The following is a 19,158-nucleotide window of genomic DNA, read 5'->3' as shown; positions in this document are numbered from 1 at the left end:
ACAATGTACTGTATTCTTAAAACTTTTAAATAAAAATATATAATTTTTTTTAAATTGTGCCTCTTGGTAATACTTTGCCTTGCTTATGTGGCCCTCGCCTACAGTTAGCACATATCATTTTTATTCTGGAGCTCAGCGATACATTTGGTGTTTCTAGAGTGGTGGCCTCGGGCTTCAGACACTTCCTGGTTACCGTCTTCATCAGGATCACTCATAACTGAGGCGACATTTCACTTTTAGTGTGTTTCAGTTGCCCCCAACAGTACATCTCTGAGGCACAACCACCTACAAATTCAGAAACGCAAAAAGCCCAAGAGGCATGGGGCAGCTAATCCCAGTTGAGAGACGGCAGCAGGCTTCCCTCTGGCCCCAGCACTGCTTATCCAAGGCTCTTCCCTCCCTCTCCCTGCTTGTTCTCAGTCCTGGGCTTTGCTCAGGATGACAATGGTAAACTCCACAACGATCCCATAAGGCCCACCAATGATCCCTCTTTTGCCCTACAACTTCAGCTCTGACATTTTGCAAATTTCCTGTCCCCTGTTCCAGTTCCTCTCTCATTTTCTATACTCAGAACTCTCCCATCTCCTCTGTGCTACCAACAAAATAAAACAACAAAACCGCCCTCAAAAATCTGTCATTCTCTTGGACCAGCATTACCCTTAGTGCTTTAGACGATGAAAGCACAACTGTTTGTTGCACCTCTTTTTGTTTTTATTTTATTTTTAATTGGCAAATAAAAGTTGTATATGTTTATGGTGGGGAGGTCGGGGAAAGGGGAGATGGTTGTCAAAGAGTGCAAAGTTTCAGTTAGATGGGAGGAATCAGTTCTGGTAGTTTATTGCAAAACATGGTGACTATAGTTAATGTACTATGTATTCCAAAACATCTCAAAGAAAATATTTTAAGTGTTCTCACTACAAAGAAATGATAAATATTTGAGATGCTGAACTTTTTAATACTTACATTCTTAAGTTTTTCAAGGCTTTTCTAATAAGTCTGGCATTCCCGCCCTTGGCAGTGTGAGATGGAAGATGATGTCGCAAGGGTGGCGGAGAAGCAGCTGGGCTGAGCTGTTAAAAGCACAGAGACCGGGGCCAGACTCCTCAGCCTGAAATCCTGCTTCCACCAAGCACTAGCTGGGTAATTTCAGGTAAGTTACTAAGGCCTTCTCTGCTTTGGTTTCTGTTTTATATAAAATTGGATTAGATATAGGAATATAAAATGAGTTAATACTTGTAAAGTGCTTAGAACAGTGTCTGGCACGTAGCAAGTACTACATAGTGTTTGTCAATTACATTTTTAAAAGAAGAAAAAAGAGAGCTTTGAACTGTTCCAGAACCAAAAGAAACTGAGTTATTAATCCAGAGTTGGGTGTTGCTGAAGTGTTACTTTCTGTTACATGTGGAAGGGGTAAGTTACTCCCCTTATCATGACATCAGGCTGTGAGGACGAAGAAAGGTAGCTGTGGTTGGACAGAGGGAGACAAGATTGGAGCCCCAGTCGTCTCACAGGGACACAAGGCAGTCACAAAAGGGAAAAATGAGGCAGAGCAGCCGGAAACCAAACCAGAAATGAGAAAAGAAAGAAGGTGTTGATAGATCGCTTCTGCCCGACGGCTGGTTTCTAGGAAGAAGCCATGTAACTGAAGTTATCTTTTCAAATGGTTTACACACTCATTCTCTTTTCATTTACAACTTGTGTAAAATTAAACTATTTTTATTCATACTGTGGGTAAGTGCAGCTTAACAATGGGTCATGCCAGCACTTATTAGTGCTAAGCTACCCCAAGCACAGCAAGATGCATTTCAAACACATAATCTCATTTAAATACAGCAATACTGCAACAGAAATGCTGTGGTCTGCATTTTGCCCATGAAGCACTGGAGGCCCAGGAAGGTCATAACCTCTCTCAAAGTCAGAGGGCTAGTCAGAGCAGAGCTGAAATCCAAACTCATAGCCACCTGCCTCCACAGTGCACTCGCAACTGCTCTGTGAGACTCTGCATCTTAAGGTCTTATGCAGCAAGTGCTGCGAAGTGGGAAGAGCTCTAGATTAGGAGGTAGGTGGGTCGCCCTTGGCTCCTGCTGGGCCATAAACCAGCTACTCACTTTGTATTTGAATCAGAGCAAGAAAATCCTGAGACTGTGCCTGTCATATTCAAGATAGAAATTGTGCAACTCTGTAAGGATAAGCAAGAGTTTTGATTTATTTTTATCATATTTTATTTAGTATCTGATTTTGCCAAGTAAGGAAAACTTTAACCTGGAGGCGAGTGGGTGTTAGTTACGAGGGGAAAATAAGGAATTGGTTCAATCAGAAATGATAAAGTAGTTCAGTGGAGAACTATAAGAAACAAATTCTCATTTCCTCATGGCTACACAGAGAATACTGTTTCAGAGTCAATCACGATGAAAATTAAACATGGGACTTCCCAGGAAACTGTCTCATGAATTACCAAAGGAGATGAAGCAGGAGGGCGGTGGGTCTGTGGCTGTTGTCGCCTGTGTGCACCGGGGCCCTCCGCTAGGGGGCAGCACCCCACTCTCCTTGCTCTCCTCCAGTTCCCAAGCAGGTGCAACCCCGCGCAGTGTATGGAACTCACTTCAGTTCACAGGGGAGAAATTAGTATCCCCTTTAGCCCACATATAAAACCCTATTCTTCCATCTGGCTTTGATAAGTCATAAAGCCGGTATTTTGATCGTTCCCAGGCTTCTATATGTCTCTTAATTGGCTCTGACCCCAGGAAAAAAGAGATGACTGTTAACAGTAGCAACAACTAACACATGATTTATGCTAAATTGTGCCCTTGAACTTGGCTTCTTGCAACATGCATATTGATTTAAGTATATGTTAGCAAAATGAATTTTATTGGCTATTTTAAATACAAAAGAAAATGTAAAATGTGTCAATTTTTGACTCCCTGAGTAATCCCAAGGAATATTCTGAACCCGTATATCGTTTATACTGCTGTTCATCAACGTTAGTAGTTCATCTCATCACTCGGTTCTAATGAAGGTCTAGGTCCCTGTGCTGATTTTTATTTCAGTAAATTTTAGAAGTTCCTCTGCCCTTTCTTTTTCCCAGTAATGTGTTGGTATTCTGCTGATGTCTAATTATCCTTTCAGCATTCTTCTTTGAGAGGAGCAATGTTGCTGTAGTTTTTCTAACAGACCATTTAAATGATAATCTCTTTTAAAATTGACATTTTTTTTTACTGTTGATTTAAGTGCAAGTACTTGAATGTACTTGGAGAAGGCATCATTGCAGACTCTGAGGGCTTGTGTGCCAGCTGGGGTTGATCACAAACAAGGGAGTAAGGCCTCCCCATAAGACCTCAACCCTGTTTTGGGAATGGTTATGATGAGAAACCATTCTGGGCATTCTCACTCTGCCTAATTAGGAATTCATATTTATTTATCTGACAGACACTGGTCCCAACTGCGCTCAAGTGTCCTCCCTACTAAGCACAAATTAATTGAATGGGGCAACCTTATCAAGACCACGTGCATAACGGGAAGTAGGAATGGGCCACTAAGTAGCATCTAGGAAAAGATTTATTGGGTTACGCTATTAAGTTTTTTAAGATGAAATCAATCTATTTAATACCTGACAAAAATCTTCAAAAACACCAAATAGGAAGCACAAATGCTACTGGCAAAAGCAGCAACCATAGAACCTGAAACTACTTATGATCGTAAAGGTAGTAAGCAGCTACCAAAACAGACTTTCTAACTATTTCTGAGATTCTTTGATATGAATAGAATTCTGGCAAACTAAACTTTCTTGTTAGTTAGACAGCACTCCCTGCTATTTGTATACTTAGCATCACCCACTCAAGCCAGTTTTGCAAGATGTTTCTGTTTTAAGTTCCTGTCCAGGAGAAACTAGATGGATCTTAAACAGAAAGTGGAGACACAGAAAGATGAAATAGCATTTTAAAGGAATATGCATATAAATTCAATGTATATACAATGATTGTAAGACATACATGTCTCCCTTACCAGAATTAACCAAAAAAACAGGCACAAAAGTAGTCTTGCAGAACTTGTTCTTTTTATTTCCCTTCTTTCAATAACAATTTCTTCCTCTTGTTACAGGTGGTATTAGTTCATGACATTTAATTCCTTAAATATATCAATAACACATTTTTAAAATGAGTATTCAATTATTAAACAACAAGAAAAAAGGAGGGAAAAAATTAAAAGCCTAAGTGACTTTAAAGAATTTAATTCCTTCTTGAGTCTATTTGATTACATTCAATCATATAGTCCCTGTGCGGAAATAATTCTGAGGAAGTAATCCAGGCAGTGTTTCCCAGCTGATTCAATTTAGTTAATAACTGGAGTTGTCAATCAATCAATCAAATACCAATTAATTCATAAGGCTGCTGGAAAGAAAGTTTAGGGAAAATTTTATATTCTACCCTGGGAAGTACATTTACATTATCAATGTTTGTATTAATCTCATGTATGTTTCCTGTTATTTTTTAATCTTCACCTTTGATTAATTTCTTATCTAAACTGCCTTCTAATCTCATCAGTTGCACAAGTCAATATCCAGTGTTGACTAGTGTCTGATGAGCTCAACTTGGGGATAGCTACTGCTCTGCTGTGTTTCATGTCTTAAGAGAAACAAGATCTATCGCTCATCAGAACTGCAACCAGAAAGAATTCTTCAGAGTACTCATTTGAAAACTCTATGTAGCACGATGAATAATGTTTTTCATAATGTTTTTATAACCATAAACCCAAATTTCATAATGTTGCTTCTTGTAGAGTTTGTCAATTCAAGCTTTACATTCCAAGTTCACTACAAGAAAAACAAATGCACTAAAAGACAAAAACAAGGCAGTTCAGGTTCTCTGTAACTGACCAGGGTAAGCAGGGGTAAGCTCTCAGGTACTTTGTATCTTTCCATTCTCTCTTTTCATAAGTTTTACCATATATATTTCACATAAATTTTTGGAAAAGTGTTTCTCCTGCTAGCAGAGTTAGCCACTTATTGATGCTCAGCTCCAAATTCACCCTTTTTGCTTGCTCTGTGAAAATGGTTCTGAGCCACTTGAATATTTTCGCTTTGCTAACTGTTACGATGTTACGCTTTGTCAGTAAAGGCCACTGGTGAGATATTGCAGGAGTGTTTTGCTTCCTGCTCTAGACAGGTTCCTGCAGGGCAGGCAGCTCACCCATACTCCCAGGCTCCTGTAGGGCAGGGCAGCCAGGGGTGCCTGGCACCCAACAGCCACCTCCTGCAGTCTCTCTTGGGCACTGGGGGCAAAGGCTCGGTGCCTCCAGGGAAATACATTCCCACAAACAGCTTCCCTTGTCACCTTAGAAGGAGTATCTCCAGTGAGTTCCAGAGGGTGGATTTCCAGCAAGTCCTGCCAGTGCCTCACCACAGTCACCTGTCTGCCATCCAGTGACACAGGGTTGTGCCCTTCCAGTGAGGTCTGGCCCTCAGCCCAGCCCTTCTTCAGGTGTTCATCTCAGGCCTGGGGGAGTGGCAGCTCCTTCCAGCTGCTATGCCAATATTCCTTAGAACCCTCTAGTTCTTATTAGCCAAACTCTCCTTACTCCAATCCCCTGTTACAGTTAATAATTCTTTATGTTCAGCTTTTCCTGTTCAAATTTCTGGATGATTTCTCTCTCCTAACTGATGCTTAGAATAACTAATAATGAGTAATGCTAAAGTCATATCACACTAACACCACTTAAAATTAACCAAAGTTAACTAAAGGATAATCCTTACCTGTTATCCTTTTATTACTGTCATGATAATTTTATTTTAACACCAGGAAAAAAATTAAATTTTTGAAAATTTTAATTACATGTCAAATATTAGTGGTAAATATTTGTTAGAGTAATTAAAAAGGTAAACACTTAAGAATTTTTATTTTGTCAGAAACTGCAGCATGAGTTACACAAATATTAACTTATTTGGTTCTATTTTTTTAAAAACTTCAAGGTATATTGTTGGTGCCCACTTTATAGACAAGGTAACGGAGCCTAGATATTAAGTAACGTGCTCAAATTCACATAATCCATAAATGGTCAAGCCTAGATTCAAAGCCAGACTCTCCAGAGCTCCAGAGTCTTTTCTTAACACAACTCAAAGAATCATGGCAGCTTCTGCGGAAAGTCTATGAGTCAGTCATTTTCCGCATCAATACAATAGCAGTTGTACTTCGGGTCCAGAGTTGCTTTCTCTCCTCCTTTGTTAATTTAATCTAATTCCCTGAATATATATGCAAATTAATAGGAACTCAAGTTTACAGCTATCTTGGTCAACTCTAATCTCTTTTTTAGGGCAGGGGAGTTAGAGAAGTGGCAAACTTATATTTAAAAATAATACTGCTTCACATTTTTCTTTTTCACATTTACATCTCTATACTAACATATTGCCTAGTGATCCCTAGTTGGCAGTGAAAAACTGATTTTATATTTTATCCATACTTCCCCGTGGAAACAAACAGTTCCTCTGATTACCTATATATAAAACATTCCCCTGAGGAAAAAACTGAGGAATCATCTTTTGGGTTGCTAAAATGTTCATAGGCCTTCCCATCTCTTACGGAGAAGATAAACATTGAAACCTTGTTTGTTTAAAAATGGCAAAATCCATAAAAATCAAAGACAAATATCCATAACTTGAAATTAAAATGAGAATTCTGTATTGCTGGGTTTGAATCTGACTACTTCTTGGTCATTGTTAAATGCTTACTCACACGTCTCATAACACTGTCACTGAAAACTCAATACAGAACTCAAGGTAACATCACAATGCCCCCTGAGAACGAAGAAAGGGTAAAGAGTGCATATTTCCTGTTACCTTTCTCTTTCCTAAGAGAACAATGACAAAACCATAGGAACTAGAGGATGGCTCAAGGAATTAAACATCTTTACACAGAAGGAAGAAAAGAAACAAAACAAACACCTACTTGGCAAGGCCATCTCATCAAAACAGTCTAATATGTATAAAAACATTAATCCACTCAACATTCTCCCCAAGACAGCTGTGAGGAGGCAGGAGCTTGCTGATTTCCTCTGCTCTCCTCCACATAGCCTGTTCAATATCATTGAAACTTTTTCATTATTTTGGACTTGGAAATCACATTTTACTTTGTTCTTAGGGGAACGGCTATAGATTCTAACACTGAAGCTTCAAAATGCTAAGCTAATGACTAGGCTAACTGAACTAGTGAACAAAACAGCCCAACTCCTGCTTCATCCTCATTCCTCTGTCAGCCTTAAATAATTCTTTTCAGCAAAGCCAAGATAGGAGAAACAAATAGCCCCTTTCAAAAAACTGTTTTATATCTGCTGCTCACCTGCTTTTAAATGACTCAGAGCCATCCAATTTGAATTGCAAACCACGGGAAACATTGCCAGGCTTTACTTGTAAAGCAGAACATACCTTATGTGCTCTCACATAATATAACAATAATTAGTCATTTAAAATCAACCAAGTGTTCTAGTTGTTTAAGAAGAATTTTATTCAATGACAATGTACATAATTTTAGAGACCAAACCACAGTGACTATGAAATATAAAATAGCTTAATCCAAGCTTCTGCTATGATGTAGACATTTTGAAATGCTTTTAAAATCTGGTATCTAAAGTCTATTCAGAAAATTATAGTCATATGCTTGAGTACTCACCATGTCTTACAATTTTTGATTAAAAGTAGCTTGTCTCCACGAAATGGATTCCACATTATTGGTGACCTACATGACAAAAGAAAAAAAATCAAGTTCAGAGGATAATTGAATGACGTGTAAGCTCAGCTCTCCATAGTTTATTACTGAAGTCTGGTTCCGTACACTTCAAAATTTAACTCTGTGACCTGAGAGCTTAGGAGTAGAGCTGAAGTAACTTCAAAAGCATTAATTCTGCATATTTTACATTAGAAATTCATAAGATTTTTCCAATCTTCCTCTTATGTGAGTCTGTTTTGTTTTATTTTGTTTTTCAATGGAGAAAAACTCCCCAGATCTTCAAATATAATCAGCTCTCCACCAAGATGTTCTTTGTTTGTGCTGTGGTTTCTCATCTCCTTGGGGAAACCACAGCACCCCCATTTGAGGAATACAGTTGATCAAGTCGGGAGGCCAACAGCTGTCTTTGAAAGAACTGTCTAGTGCTCTGGTAAGTTTTATTTTTCAGTATATTAGGTACCAATAATCCCCATTTTTAAAAGCTGTTCGTAAGAGCAATAATCCACAGGGAGAAAACCCAAAAATTAATCCACGTGTCCAAACAGAACAGTCAGGTGTGGGATTCCTGACTGTTCTATCAGGCACTGGCCTTACCTGACCGCTCCCCACACGCTGCACAGTCTGGGAGCCACGCCCTGCCTCCAAGGCTTCACAGGGAGTGCAGCGTCACCAAACTACTTCTGTGTCCTCAAATCCAGGAGGGAGTACCACATTTTCAAAGGAATGCTATCCAACGACTAGCTGTTTAACATTTTTCCATTTTCAGTGTCAAAAGCCTGGCCTCTCTTCTTAATCCCAGGGCCCAGCAGAGTGTCTGGCACACAGCAGAATGCTGAGGTTCAGGAGTTATGGACAGCTTCAGCCCCAGTATAGGTGAGGTCTTGCAGAGGCTACCTAACTTCTGTAAGCCTCAGAGGACTGTTCTGAGGAGTAATGAGGTCACGTACAATGGCACTTGGTGACTATAAGTATGTTTGCCCTTATCAATGACACCTTAATGGAGCAGAGGATGCAGGCAAGATGCCCCATACCCCAAGCTGAGGAGTTTGAACCTGGTCTCCCAGCTGTGACCCACCACTCCAGTCTGCCTAAGACAGAAAGGCCTCCCTGGATGTGGGATTTCAATGCCATAAGTGGACCAGCCCTAAACAAACCAGGTTGGTGGGTCACCCTCACTCCAGATAACAGTAAGATGGGAAAAATGTGTACAATGGGGTTGAACTGTATGAAACTGCCAAAATTTGACCATTTTCAATCTACCAAAATGGCAAAATTGTACACCTTAACCAAATGATGACCAACTCCAAAAACAGTTGATCTGGCTGGGTGTGGTGGCTCACACCTGTAATCCCAGCACTTTGGGAGGCCAAGACGGGTGGATCACGAGGTCAGGAGTTCAAGACCAGCCTAGCCAACATGGTGAAACTCTGGCTCTACTAAAAATACAAAAATTAGTTGGGTGTGGTGGCACGCACCTATAATCCCAGCTACTTGGGAAGCTGAAGCAGAACTGCTCGAACCTGGGAGAAGGTTGCAGTGAGCCGAGATTGCACCACTGCACTCCAGCCTGGGCAACAGAGCAAGACTCCAACTGGAAACAAACAAACAAACAAAATACAAAAATAGAAAATCCGTGCACTGTCGCCCAGAGTGCTGATTCCTCCTCCATAACACACCGGTAGTAACCATTCATTCTTTGTGTTCTGCTGGTGCTGACATCTGAAATCTCTGGAAGAATTTAAAGATGTACATCCTTGGTGGGGTGGCCCAGTTAATGGGGGAAAATAGTAAGAGCTATTTAAAGCATCCTCTTGTCCAGACCCTGCAGGCCTCAAATATGTTTTTTGGAAGGAAAGATCTGTCTTTGAACTTCCCAGCTAAACAAAAGCTAAAGTAGGGTTTTCTGAAGGAGCAAGTGTTTAATAAGTGAGATGGGCAAACCTGGCCGGCTCCAGCAGGTAGTGTCAAAGGGCCATTAGTTGAGGTCACATTCATAGAGCCTGCCAGGTGATTTTGATGCTCAACTCACACTGAATTTCGAGGCACTAACACTTCCCCTCGAGGTTGTCTTTTGAAATATGGTGCCTTGCCCACATGGACTTGAAATTCCTGGACTGTCTACACCACACACATGCATCAGACCAATGTCAATCAGTTTTAAGTTACAAAGAATCTGGCAAAAAAAAAAAAAAAAGAAAAAGAAAAGAAAGAAAGAAACACCACCTTTGCGAATCTCTCTTACAGCAAAATTGAAAAACACAGGAAGACGGGCAGCAACTGAACTTGAATTTTCAACGTCTTTTGATGTGGTGTAAACAGCCGGAGTTTGTGGCGTTCACTTTTTCTGAAATTTAATTCTTGGCTTCCTTTGAGTAGAAGGCATTACAGTTGATGTTCAACTGTAAAATGGATTTATGGTTTCCACAAAGCACTCCCTGGGGCCTTTAAGCAACAGAAGCCCAGTGAGGCCGCGAGGAACTGTGGCTCAGGCAATGGCTTGATGTGATTCAGACTTCCAGCGGTCTCTGAGCTACCTGGAGCGTGAGAACAGGAGCCTGTGAGCGGCAGGGATTTGTGAGGCCTGGCCCTGTCTTCAGCTGATAAGCAGAAGACTCTTCATGGGTGTCCAGCCAACCCATCAGTTTTCATCACCAGTTATTAAAAAACCAGGGACAGGGCCAGGTGCAGTGACTCACACCCGTAATCCCAGCACTTCGGGAGGCCGAGGTGGGTGAATCATGAGGTCAGGAGATCCAGACCAGCCTGGCCAGCATGATGAAACCCCGTCTCTACTAAAAATACAAAAAAAATTAGCTGTGCGTGGTGGTGCACCCCTGTAGTCCCAACTACTCTGGAAGCTGAGGCAGGAGAATCGCTTGAATCAGGAAGGCAGAGGTTGCAGCGAGCTAAGATCATCCCACTGCACTCTAGCCTGGCAACAAAATGAGACTGTGTCTGAAAATTAATTAATTAATTAATTAAAAAAATAAATAAATAACCAGGGACAGAGGTCTTTCATGTGCAAAGGCCAGATGGCTTATCTGCTGCAACTTCATGCAGGCAACAGTGATTTCCAGTTCTCACAAACACAAAATCCTTCACTTTGAAGCCAGCCCACAGCCATTTCCACCATTTTCTTTCCTTTCAGCAAATGTGTGCTGTCTTCTGAGTCTGCTTGTCCGCTCCCTGGATGTGTCACCTTGGAAGGTTTATTTATCTCCTCTGATCCCAGTCATTTTCCTGATTTGAAAAATACATCAGTGGACAGGAGAACGTGTGAAGACTGAATGAACTAATGCAGTGAATAAACTTACAGCAACGACTGGCACAAAGTGAGTTTCCAATGAGAGACGGAGATATTATTATTCTTCTATTCATAACTCTCTTTCAAGTTCAGTAATTCTAAACTTTTAAAATATAAGCTTTTTTATCATTGAGGTCTGGCAAGGCCAACAGATCAGGAGACAAGTGCCGCTGAAGAGATAGTTCATTACTCACAGGTCCCAAGAGGACGGGGTGCACTACATGGGGGCAGTGCATACAGGGAAGCGTCAGGGTCAGTCTGGAGGTGGGTGCGGGACCAAAGCACGAGTAAGAGCCTTTACTGTGGTTTCTATGGGGAACACAGGCAAGGCAGGATACGCAGGCTTAGGACTGGCTGGTTTGAATCATTTCAGGGCTCTCAGGCCTTAGGGGCTGTCCTCAGCTGTCTGGTCCCTGTCCTCGGGTGATTAGGGAAGGGAACACTGGCCCAGAGTGTGAAACCCCATAGAGGAGGTGGTGGGAGTAGGCTGTGGTTTGGTTGTTTTGCATATGAAAGGCAAGCTCTCAGACGAGTTGTGTGTGATCTCTGGGAATTAGCTACCCACTTCACACTTCATACCATCAAAGTATGAAGAAAAGAAAAGGCATGGTGAATACATAAACTCTCCTTCCATACCTTAGGAGACCTGCATATCTGAGTTCACATTAGGCTTCTCCTCACCCACCTTTCCCCAAATCCTCAAAGCCATTACATAGGACCTCTTGCAAATATACGGTCTCCCAGATAGTAGAGGCCAGCTCAGGGCAAAAAGAAATGCTCAGAAAAGTCTGTTGCTTTCTTCTTCTTTCTGAAATCCAGAGGCATCAGTCCTGCCATGGTTCACACCAACACTGAACCCTTGCCTGGAGGTGAAGTGAGAGACTGGCCTCCAAGAGTGACACAGACAGACAGTAAGGCAGGCCCAGCATTCATTTTTCAAGATATATTATTTCAAGATATTTCCCTTTAGTGAGATGTGGTAGTGATAGTTAATGATGGCTCCTCTTCCTGCTCAGAGTTCAGAAAGAATCCAGAAAGAGACAAAAACATCAGGTTTGTTGTGAGTGAAGCAGAACTGGAAACATTTTGCGTCTGGGGACATAATAGAGCATTTACATCCTCCCCTCCAATTGCCCTTTCCCACGGGCTGACAGACAGACCACTGCAGACCTCTCCATAGGGAGGGAAGAAGGAAGTGTACGGCCCTGGATAGGCTGTTCTGGAAAAGAGACCACCTCAATGATAGGAGCCATCCGGTTCCAGCTCCTTCCCGCAGTTTCACATCCGACCCCATGCTCCCCTCCCTTGGGGATGATGAGTGCGGGGCAAGGAAAGGAAGGGAGGGACTTCTTTTTTATTAGCATGGGCCAACCTGGGATGATGGGGAGAGGAGAGAACAATGTTTCCTACAAATGTATGAGTAGTTACTGAGGGCAGGGCTTTGGGCTGGGTCCTGTGGCTGCAGAGATCAATTAGGCAACTCTCCTTTCCTAATACTCATGGGCTGGCAGGGGAAAGAAAGGAGCCTTTGAAACAAGTCACTCTTGGCCACTGCAGTTCACATTTGGTATGTATTAAAGGGGACAATGCTGTGGATATTCCAGATTTGTCTAATCTCACAGTTGCCTAATCCCACTTCCTGAGACCTCCAGCAGGATGGCTGTCCATCAACACACACACACACACACACACACACACACACACACCCACCCCTGATAGTCCACGGTGTAAACCAGGTTCTCCCAGAATCACAGAAAGGCCATTTTAAAAAGCGACATTGAGCTCTTTTTATGTGCTGGTCTGCAGACATTCAAAGAAGTATTAAGTACAATGCTTGCCTTTTAGAAATGAAAGAAAATGTAAAACAAGATCAACATTATTTCTAAGGTAACCATGATACAGGCAAGTCTGTGGTAAATTTGTACAGAAAATGCAGGTAATGAGAAGAAGGAAAAACTATCAGAGACTGGCATCATGCACACAGGCTTCCTGGAGGAGTTGGGTCTCTGTCTAGACTTTGAAGAATGTGTCTAGACAGAGAAAGAGAAAATTTCCAAAGAAAAGAAACAGCTACTTGAAAATCCCTGGTACAGGAGGGTTAAAGGCACATGGGGAAGGCCTCAAAGTTGGGTAGGTATTTCATCAAGGCATGGGCAACATGTGAGTGTGGCTACTTCTCAGACTGTGGATAGCAGTTTGCTGGCTTTTCAAGGTCAGAAGGGACTTCCACTCGGCCAGCTGACAGCCTGATGACCTCCAATCTCTGGCCTCAGAGGGTGGGCATACTGGAGGAATGCTTAACACATCTGAGGCCAGAGGAGAAAACACACAGAATCCTTCAATGGCCCAAGCAAGCCTGAGCCTGGCAAAGACTTTGCAGTCAGATCCGCCACGCTGCTGCATTTGCTACCTCAGCTGGCTGCTGTCACTGAGTCCCACTGGGCACAGAGACAATCCCATTGACACACTCCTGCCTCTCTTACAGGACAAGAATGGAAATGGCAGCACACAGTAGTCACCTCAAAACCACTTTCAAAAGGAGAGCCCGCACTGTTGTGTCCCCAGGACACCAGGGACTGCATGGGCACCTTTTCTGTGCTCCCTATCATCACCTAGGCAACCCACCTATCCTTCCTTGGTGAAGATGAGCCTCTACCTTTTGTGTATTCTCCCTTTGTGTTTTCATCTCACATGCCCTTCCTCGTCTGAAGTCTTGTGTTGAGGACAAAGCAGCCTAAGACGACCGATGCAGTCTAATAAACTGCACCAAGACAAGTGCTCAGCAGCAAATCTATTTTCCTGACAGTTGTAAGATGCAATCTCCTTGTTGTTGGAGGGTGTCATGCACAGGGCTGGGCTCCTCCAGTCTGCACATCCTCCAGAGCATTGCAGTGTGACAGCCTTCATTAGAAGAGAAACTAACCCCTGGACAAAATATTGCCACCCTGGAAATTCGGCTCTGTGGGGTGCCATGAATATCTTACCTTCTGACAAACAAGTTTCCTCCAGAACTGACATATTCTTGGCCATGTGACATGATCTAAACTAAGTTTCCTGGTGGTTTTTTTTCTCTTTTTAATTGAGGTTTTGCCTGACAATCTAGAAACTGAACACACTCTGACAGGTGATGCTATTTGAAGCATTTGTTACCGTGAGGATAGGAGGAGGCGTGAGGCGGGGCCCCTAGCAAATTCACCTCCCTCTGTCCCCAGAGAAAGTTTCTGAGCTTCGTGGAGCTCATGTGCCTCAAGTGCATGGCTTTTGCCTTTCCCTTTTCCTGTGACACAAGTACACCTGTGGTAGCAAACGGGTCTGGAACACATGTGCTGCGGCTGAGAATCCAGCAAACCATACCTGAGTGTGCACTGTGTGCCTGGCACTGTGTTCCACCTGGGATGTGCATGTTTGGTTTAATCCTCCCTACCACCCCGAAGGATAGGTATATTTCTGTCCACATTGCACAGATGTGGAAACTGGGTAACTGAAAGGCTAAGTGCTAAGATCGCTGAGCCAGTCTGTGACTCTAGCAGAGGCACTTATCCAGGGGAGATTTGGTCCCTCACCTCTGTCCTTTAAAAAGTGGGCAGATTGGCCAGGAGGAGCCAGACTCGCGTTAAATACCTGTGCTGTTTGATTTCCTTTTATTTTTCTGATATTTGTTCTCCTTAGAAAAAGAAATGGACCAGGAAAGGTAGATGGAAATCTCCTTTAAATCGAAAAATGATCCTAACGCATAGAATCACTGGAAGCACTTACATTGACATGGAGAAGGAAGGGGTCGTCATCACGTGGATGTCAGCTCTCTTAGCAGCTTGTTTGTGCCCTACCTACATCTGAGTGCCTCGAATCCACCTTCATGACAAGTAAAACAGGGGCCTCAGAAAGCAAGGGGAGGGGAAAGGGAGTTGGAGCGCCTCCTCGCCATTGTAGAGAAGGCCTTGCTGCAAGCATCACTTCAGATTTGCCTCTGCTTGTGCATAAAGACACAAAAAGAATGAAGCAGACAAACATTCTCATGGACCCGCAGAAAAAACAGACTGCATTTTGCAAGTTTTCCCATTTTCCCCGGAAATGTTATGCTCTAAAGAGCCTGGTGCTCAGCTGCAGGGAAGTGTTTGTGGTGTCCAAGTAGTGACTGCTGCCCAGACAGAGGAACTACTTGCACGTCCATTCACCCAATCCCATCCACATCTTTTCCCAGGGTACCCAGGCTCATAAACTCCAGCAGATCTCCACCTGGGCGTGCTGGGGTCTGTGCCATAAGAGGCAGCATGTGGTAGAAAGGGGCTCAAATGAGAGTTAGCAGGCTTCAGTTGAGTCCGTCTCTGCCACTTCCAAGTCGGGTTAACTGGGTAAGCTAGGAGACGCTAAAACCCTGGCAACATCACGCAGGGTGCGTGTGAAGAACAAATGCAGTGGAGCTCAATAAAGGGCTTTGTGAGCTCGAAAGCACAATTCGATGTCACCCCTTCCCTGACTAGCACGTGGACTCCCCAGGTTGGACCCCCTTTCCCTCTCCCCTGCATGTCCACTGCGGGCCTCAGTGTGTCTGGCGGGCAGGTAAGTGCCCAGGTCGCATACAGCCCTGGGACCTCTGCAGAGGTGGCTGCGAGGAACCACGCTTCCTTCTTTGTATCCAAGTCATCCTTCCACAAGTACAGGACCTCTTTTTTGTTCTCAATCGAGAATATTAGGAGAGTTCTCTACTCTCACTATGGTAGCTCCCTTGCCTGTCCCATGCACCCTGGCAGGAGGTCAGTGAGGGCAGGATGGGGAGACCAATCTCTCTCTCTCCCTGACTCTCCACCACTCTCCCCCACGCTACCCCCATCTCTCTCTGCCTTTGTGTATGTCGGTGCTTCTCTGCCTGGCCACTGTCTCTCCCTCTCTCTCTGCCTCTCTCTGTCTGCCTTTGTCTCTCCTCTCCCTCTCTCCCTGCCTCTCCCCACTTTCTCCCTTTCTCTCCCTCTGCCTCTCCCTCTCTTTCTCCCCTGTCTCTGCCTCTCTTTCCCTCTGCTTCTCCCTCTCTCTCTCTCCTCCCGTCTCTTCCTCTCTGTCTGTCTGCCTTTCTCTCTCTCTCTGCCTCTGTGTGCATGTTTGTGCTTCTCTGCTGTCCCCTGCACTGTCTCTCCCTCTCTCTCTGCCTCTGTGTCTGCCTCTCTCTCTCTCCCTCTTTCTCTCTATGCCTCTGTGTGTGTGCTTCTCTGCCCCACCTCTCCGCTGTCTCTCCTTCTCTCCCTGCCCCTCTGTCTCGGAGGCTCCCTCTCTCTCTCTCTACCTTTCTCTCTCTCTCTCTCTCTCTCTCTGTGTGTGTGTGTGTGTGTGTGTGTGTGTGTGTGTGTGCGCGCACGCGCACGCGCGCAGGCTACAGCACTTGCTTCTCTGGCCGCCCCCCCTTCTCCTGCTGTCTCTCCCTCTGTCTGTCTCCCTCCTTCTCTCTCTGTTTTTCTCTCTTTCTCTCAGTCTCCTTCTTTCTCTCCCTTCCTCCCTCCCTCCGCAACCACCACCCTCCAAGCACGCTCCCATTCCAGCTGCCACTGTGAGGTGAGCACAGTCTCCACCTGCTTCAGGGGTGTGCTGCACAGAGTGGGGAATCTGGCCCGGGAATTTCAGTTTGCTGTTGAGACATTTGGCTGTGGAAATGGCTGTTCCACTCAAGAGTGAGCACTTCGTCATAGAGACAGCATCTGTTTTGCCTCATGGGGAAAGCAGAATGATAGTTATTCTTTTTATTATGAGAACACCAGGCTGTGCCAAGTACATTATTCCCATGCAGGGGAATTTTACTAACACCATTGCCCTCCCTCCTCCTCCCCATCCCGTTCCTGCCCAGCATTCTCCCTCTCCCATGACAGTGTCTTTCCCCAGCATGAGATTGCAAATGTCCGTTCCTGGCATCACACTTATGAAGGGGAATGAGAAGACATTTACCATTTTTATTAATTATATTCTGGGATTTTAAAAAAAACAAATTCACTTCAATTCTAAGAGACTATAGAATCAAATTCATCATGAAAGACTCCCATGATCACCAGGTCAGTTTTAGATTGATAATGGACCTGTCACTCTGCCATTTCCACCCAGGAAAATCAAAGTGCGAATTTGAGGGACCGTCTGTATGTCCAAAATGGAAAATGGCATTCATGGGACTACTTCTTTCTCTTATTTCATGTGTAACTCCTTAACAGAAAACAACTCCTGCACACGGAGGGCCTTATCAGACACGGGACAGAGGCCACAGTATTAGCCTCAAGTGCTCATAGCCTCCTTCACCAAGCCCATCCATTCTGTGCACTGTTGGCCCCAGGGGAGACGAGGCAATATTCTCCCTTCCAGGTCATCTTGGGGCCCAGACCACTAGCCGGAGAAATGATATGGAGAGAGCAGGCAGGAGCTCCCTTCCAGGTGGGAAACGCAAGGCAGGCAGCCTCCTCTAACGGCGCTGCCGTGGCTGGATTGAAATTGTGCTCACTTCCACTCAAGTGAGCAAAGCACATCTGTGTTGCGTATTTTCTACTATTGATGTTTCCTTCCTTAGTCTCCCACCCCATCAGCTCCACTGGACAGCAAGGGAAGGGAAAAGGCCTTTTCAACATGTCCATTCACAGGAAAGCAGTGCCGTAAGGCTTCCGTCTGCCTCCTTCCTCACTGCAGCTGTCATGTCAAGTGTATGCTCCTTCTTTGGCCTGTCCCGCCACAAGGGCACCCAGTGGGTGGGATACACATGGAGTTACCATGTCCCCAGGTGGGCGAGGGAGACACAGGTCACAGGTCTGTGGGCAGTCAGTATAGGCCCTGCTGTCTGGGCCCCTGCTGGCCCTTGCAGCAATGGAGTCCTCTCTGCCAGGCCCAGCTCACCTCTGCTCCCGAACCCTGCACCTGGCATCTCAAGGTCCATGTTGTCTCTGTCGGGCCTGGCATCTTTCTCAGCTGCTGACATGGCCTTGCTTTGGCTCTCTCATCTATTCTGCAGCCCTGGTGGATAGGGTCACCATGCTCCCTATGGCAAGGCCCCTGGGTGCTTACCCTCACCTAGTGGTTCTGACCTCAGCCCCTCCGTCTCTCCTCTGCTACATGGGAACTCCAAGACACCTTCCAAGATACTCAAGGTCAAAACAGACTCATGGTCAATAAATTCTGCGCCTCATCTGTCTACATACACCCACCTGCCATACCATTTATTCTGATGTGGCTGTAGGATGTTTCTGGCAGGACCCCATGCAAGATGGTGTCGGTCTAGGCCCACTGGGTGAAGGGAAAGGGCCTGTTCACTTTTAGCTTTGCTTCCATCCCATTCAATGCCACTCCCGCTTTCAAAAGTCTGCGCTCAGACTGAGGTTAATGCAGCAGACAGGATTTGGCTGCTACCTTATTCTCTCCCACAATCCACAAGCCAGACAGAGCCACTTCCCCAGGGTCATGCTCCTCCCTTCCAAAGGGGCTTCTGCCCTGTCCTCTTTCCCAGAATCATAAGGACTGTTGGAGCAAAATAAGAAAGCCAGCTTACAGGTAAGAGAAAAATCCAAAACATTCTAAGGATACTTCCTCCCCTCAAGCTTCCTACTAAATAATAATGACATACAGTTGTGGTCATTGTTAAAGAAAAAGGAAACACAGCCATCCATCTTAACATCACTGAATTTAAGTAATCAATGACTATAATAAGAAAGGAATGATTTAGGGGAAATTTATGTTGGAACTAGAAGCTCCAGAATCATATAAAACATTTAGGACCTTTCTATTTTGTAGATGAGAAAGCTGAAATACTGCAAGTTGAAATGACTCATCCTAGGTCCCAGGTCTAGTGAAGAGTGAGGACCAGAAATCACATGTACTGGGCTACCAGCAGTCAGATATAATCAGCCCCCAAATCTCCTGTGGTTCACTACAGATAAAAGAAAAAACAAAACAAACAAAAACAAGGAATATCTGACCAAAACAAGGTACATACACAGCAGGGTTCACTGGGCAAGGACAGATGCAAACCAGAGAGATTCTGAAGACCCTGAGGTCTCTAGACTATTTGGCACTGCTGTGGATTGTGTGTTTGTATCCCCTCTAAATACATATGTTAAAGCCCGAGCACCTAGTGTGATGGTATTTGGAGTTGGGCCTTTGGGAGGTGATAAGGTCACTAAA

At 44.3% G+C, this 19,158-nt stretch overlaps 2 long non-coding RNA genes across 2 annotated transcripts in view; both read left to right on the top strand.

Annotated features, from left to right (window-relative positions):
* The first annotated feature begins 779 nt into the window (after nucleotides 1–779).
* Nucleotides 780–19,158, top strand: part of LOC105552069 — a 39,777-nt gene continuing 21,398 nt past the window's right edge. The window contains exon 1 of the long non-coding RNA XR_001007939.1: nucleotides 780–1,150. This is a non-coding gene — a long non-coding RNA (uncharacterized LOC105552069). The remainder of the gene's footprint in view (nucleotides 1,151–19,158) is intronic.
* On the top strand, nucleotides 15,514–18,915 carry LOC105552068. Its single transcript, XR_001007938.1, has 3 exons — nucleotides 15,514–15,579; nucleotides 17,104–17,406; nucleotides 18,769–18,915. It is a non-coding gene; the product is annotated as an uncharacterized LOC105552068 (long non-coding RNA).

Source organism: Mandrillus leucophaeus, unplaced genomic scaffold (genome assembly GCF_000951045.1).
Source record: "Mandrillus leucophaeus isolate KB7577 unplaced genomic scaffold, Mleu.le_1.0 Scaffold542, whole genome shotgun sequence".
NCBI lineage: Eukaryota > Metazoa > Chordata > Mammalia > Primates > Cercopithecidae > Mandrillus > Mandrillus leucophaeus.
This window is presented reverse-complemented; position numbering and strand designations above follow the sequence as displayed.